The sequence below is a fragment of the Athene noctua genome, chromosome 4, assembly GCF_965140245.1.
Source record: "Athene noctua chromosome 4, bAthNoc1.hap1.1, whole genome shotgun sequence".
Lineage (NCBI taxonomy): Eukaryota > Metazoa > Chordata > Aves > Strigiformes > Strigidae > Athene > Athene noctua.
In genome coordinates, this window is record NC_134040.1 from 38,704,280 (window position 1) to 38,709,308 (window position 5,029).

The window sequence follows — 5,029 nt, forward strand, 5'->3', positions numbered from 1 at the left end:
CCAAGCTATCAATCTGAGCTCTTTCATGAATACCAAATTCATTTCAAAAAAAATCAGATTCAGTAAAACAATTTCTGTAGGGGAAGCAGCAGTGGTGGGAGAGTGAAATATGGTTTTGCATTAAATTCCCTTTTTTGCCAGATGATAGGGATGCTTCAGAAGTACTACTGCAAACATTTTAAAAATAAAACCCAATCCTCCAGACTTATATAAAACCTTTTCACTCTAATAAAAGTGGATAGGGGTGTGTGTACAAGTGCGTGAGAGAGAGGGAATAAAGCATTACAAGTGGAAGCAGCGTGTAAGAGCAATGCTCTGCATGGCAACGCTGAGCTGTTGGCCACTGGCCACAGGGAAGGAATGAGTGACGCAGTGGCAGAGTTATGCTGCCCCAAGTTTGGGATGCCACTCAGATATTCACGTCACTCCTTCCGAGCACCTCCAATGTCAGCCTTTCAGGTGCTGACACTGTGGAGAAATTTGGCTGGAGTGGTTTTTCTCCGTCTGGGTGGAGGAAATGGGAGGCAGGAGCTGCAGAGCAGAAGCAGTGAGCCTGGAGAAGCCATCAGCCACCGGGGAGAGGCAGCCCCTGAGATACAACGCTTGGTTCCTGCTCTCACCGTACCCAGGGGGACTGCTGAATTTAATGAGAGCAAAATCTGGGGAAAAACAGGTGGCTTTTGAGAGCCCACCCAGAAACCAGTGTCTGTGACAAATGTAAGCTACTGGAAGCTTGCAAACCATAAAGTCTGTTATACTGAGCTACAATAGGCTGTATAGAAGAAATAGGCCCCAAACCCGAACATACCAGTACTGCCAGTGTTGTTCGTATTTCTGTGCTCCTGTCTCTGTGGGGGATAATTAATTCAGCTCCCTGGAGAGGCAAGCACATCTCAAAAAAAAAAAAAAAAAAAAAAAAAAGCCTCATTTCCTCAGGGCAATTGCAAAAGCTGTCTTATTTTAGGAGGCTGGAGAAAAGAAGAAAGTTAACAGTAAGGAGACAGACTAAATTGAGGATCAGGGCAATACACTGAGTCATTGCCTGTAAGAAAGAATGGGAAGAGTTTTGTCCACGTGAATTTCAAATCACGGTAACTTGAAGAGGCAACTACAGGCTTAAAGTCCTCCTGAAGGAGGATGCCAGAGAGACAGACCTATCTCCCCTTGTTGGAGTAAACTGATGGCTGATGGATGAAAATCTGAGGGCAGGTAAGAAATGCCTGGGACAAGTTATATTGACTAGGACTGAGCTGAAAAGAGGTCAAAGTTCTTGTGGTATTTGTACAAATACAGAATGAACATTCACATAAGCCTTTCAAGTTCTCTGGTTTGCCTTCTGTATTTTCCCTTTATTTATGTTCAGGCAATAAATTTGTCTGAGTTCAGGTGAATTCCACTATGAGGCCTGGTTTGGCTCTATGTGTGTGTCCCAAGAGCCACCAGCTGGGACTGAAACAAGCAGGAAATCAAAATCCAGCAGTTTCTTTGTATTCTGTGCAATCTAACCTCTTTTTTTTTTTTTTTTTTTTTTTAATTATTAATAATGTAAAAGGTTGATACAGGTCTATGAATATAAAAGTTGCTGAATTGGCTAAGAGCAAAGGTCCATGCAGTGTCTTGTCCCTGCCATTGGCTTTTTTTCTGAGAACAAAAAAGTATTAGAAAGATGGAGAGACAACTGGGGTGGGGGGAAAGGTGTCCCTGAGCCAGCGACTACATCTGGACTAGAACGTTTAATAGCTGTTGGGAACATGGACAGCCTCAAAAAATGTGCACTCTCTCCCTTTTGAACCCATCTAGGAAGAAAGTTAGCCATTATTGATTGTGCTGGTACTGTGTAGTTTAAAGAATGGTAGTTTGGGGGTTTGGGTTGTGGATTTTTCTTTTTTCCATTCTGGTTTCTTTTACTTTAATTTTCTTCCAGGTCAGAACTAATCTTTAGGACAAACCACATATTTCCAGGTTTTATGAGAGGCAGCAATGCTTTTTAACGAGTTGGGTAACAGATGCTATTTTGGCCTTTGTTAAGGGAGAGACACCTAACAGATAGCTGTGCCATATGCAAAGTTCTTTAAAGAAATAACCGAGTATTAATGAGTTTCCACTGAAAAGTTCCCACCCAAATGTTCCTCTTCAGACTCTGAAATGGCTGAGCCAAATCTCACAAAATGCCCATCCACAGCAGGTCCATCTGCCCACAGCTGTGACCAGAGTCGGTTGCTTCATCTTATGTAATGTTCAGGCAAGAGGTGAAGAAAGAAACAACACCCTCACAGGTGGACCGGGTAGATCTGAGCCTTCAGCAAGTACTCACACAAATCCCACTGAGTTCCGATGACAAAGGTGACACACGGCCCAAGATGGGTTGTTCCCGGTCATGCACCCACCCTTATTCCTCTGCAGGTGCTTCTGAAGAGGCACACAAATCACCTCTCTCTTCACTTTTACAAGTGCACTGCCTTCCCTGGCAGAGGAAAGCTGCCTGCAGTACTGCTTTTTTTGAAGATGCTTCTGTCCTGACTTTCTTCCCCATGAAATTTAGTCTGGTAAGATTTGTGGCTCCCCATCCTGCCCTCAACAAGCATGCTTCTAATACAAATTAATTTATTGATGTAGTTTGTTACTAATACACGGACAATGAATTTTTTAATGATTGTTTTTACAGTTGCGTCTCCTTTTTCTGCTAATATTGTATCAATTAACAAATTGTGGGTCCCTGAGAGTCATCCGATAGTCAAGTGTATTTGAGAAATATTGTTTTGGATTCTTTAGTCTACAATCGAGGAATTATATCCATAAAACAATTGTGATTGGTTAAGACAGGCACATAATATTGTTCCTGTTCTGCTAGGGTACCTATTCCAAACATTTCATTTCAAATGATAATGGAAAGGGCATGCACAAAGTGCTTCAGTTGCAATTATGCCTTTGAAATAATAAAAAAATGTATTATTGCTGTCTTTTACAGCAACAGGTTTTGGTTGCCTGTTTTTTGGAGCACCTAATTTGATATATTTTGAGCTTGATTTTCAGACAAGAGGAATTTCTATAGCCTTAATTTAAAAGGTGTAGGCTCTATTTGGAGCAATAAATTTATTTTTTTTTCCTCTGAACAGTGTGTGTATTGCTCATTGGCTTCCAAAAGTGCTTCCAAATTTTTGCCTGCAAAGCCTGCAATTCAAGTCGATTACTAAAAGATTTTGTTCATAAAAAAAAAACAACCAAACAACAAAAAAACCCCACTTTGTTTTTATTGTCTGTGGCCTGGATACAGTTTATATTCTTGTATTCTTGGCAATGCTAGGAGCAGGCCAGGAGCTATCATTCCAGAGACAGCTATCTGAAGTCTAGGCACAGTTATGGATTTTACATTAACAGCCTATTTTGCAGAAATCCTTTACTCTTCATTAACAAAATACAGGTCTGGTGGGTATCATGACACTGCTGCTCTTTTATTTATGTTTCTGTTATTTCAAAAATTGATTGTAACTCCACTTTAGTTGGTTTTCGCATCTATTATAATATGCCATATTCAACATGCTTCTTTCAGACAACAATTCATGTTCAGAAGTTCTGGTCAGGAAATACTATCTTTCTTCAGTTCTGTCTGGTTTTCATTACGTTTATATGTAGTAATTGGTAACGCTGAGTCCTGCATTTGGTCTCCAGTTGTCTTACTGTCAGAAATCTTCAGTATCGTTCTGCCTTCCTTGGTAGACAATGTTCGTTCTTGTACATTGCTCCAGGGTTTCCTTACAAAGAGATTATCACCTTGGTAGAATACTTTTATAAACGTATTTATCTATGAATTCCATTTTCTTAATGATATATAGCTGGTTCTGCAATAAAAAAAATAAATGAGCCCATTAAAAATCACTTTATAAAAAAACATTAGGAAAGGCCTGTTATGTTGTGTTATAATTTCATTCCTATGCTTCCTGTAAGTTGTTCTAAATGTGATACCTCAGGATATAAATATTCAGCCATCTTCCCTCTGTGGTGCTGAAAGTCTTCTAGATCCTCTGATCCCAGAGCATACCAAACTCCTTACTGAATGTCTCTGTATCAAAATGATTGGTATCACTTCACAGAGAGTACACTAGCTTCAGACTGGGTTACAACAAAGCTCTGTATCCTACGTGCAATGGGTCAGAAATGGCAGGTACAGAGAGCACCTCAACGTTACTAAAACTTTACATAGTCAAAACTCAGGTTTGTTTTTTCATATACATACTTTATTGTGTCTTTTTTTTCATGTCCTATAGCACAAGAAGATTTCTCTTGGCGATTCCTTTCATTTTCTCTCTTTATATTTTAGGAGTCAGAGAAAGGTAAAGATGAAAAAAGTTTATCTCCTTTTTGAATACATTTATTTGCATGTATATAACTAAAAATGGGAAGGGGATGCTTATTCTTCCCCCTTGTTTATTTCTCCTTTAAATGGATCAACCTGCAGCAAACAAGTTACACTCCAGCTGCATGAACAGCCTTCCAGAAAAAAATAGGATCAGATTAAGAGCTAACTTTGCAGCTGTGGATGCTGGATCTTCAAAGCTGTATTTGTTTCACTTGCCTCTAACCATCTGAAAACTATGCATTTAGTCAGTGCAAACGTTGAAGATCTCTGTAGTCACTGGAGAGAAACTGGTCCTTCCAGGAGGTGATGTGAGCTATTCTGTGTATGCGGGATGAATTTCTATCTGCCTGCCTTCTGCTTTTAGTGGAGCTGTACTTTCTTGTCTCTCCAGTACTGTTGGACTTTTCTGCCTTTCACACCGATATCCTTTGACACATCTCAGCTCACAGCCAGTTGAGTATGATGGGTTTTCTCAGTGCTCCCTCTGGAGGAGCCTGCTTTTCCCCATTGACCACGGAGAATAGCCTTAGGCTGCAGACAAACATAACCTATGCATCGGACTTCAGGGCAGCTGAAAATAGATGAGGTAAATCCCGTTCTTTGAAGTAGTACTGATAAACCCAATGAGATTATCCATCCAACTAGCAGTACATATGCCTGGGTAAGCAGCCA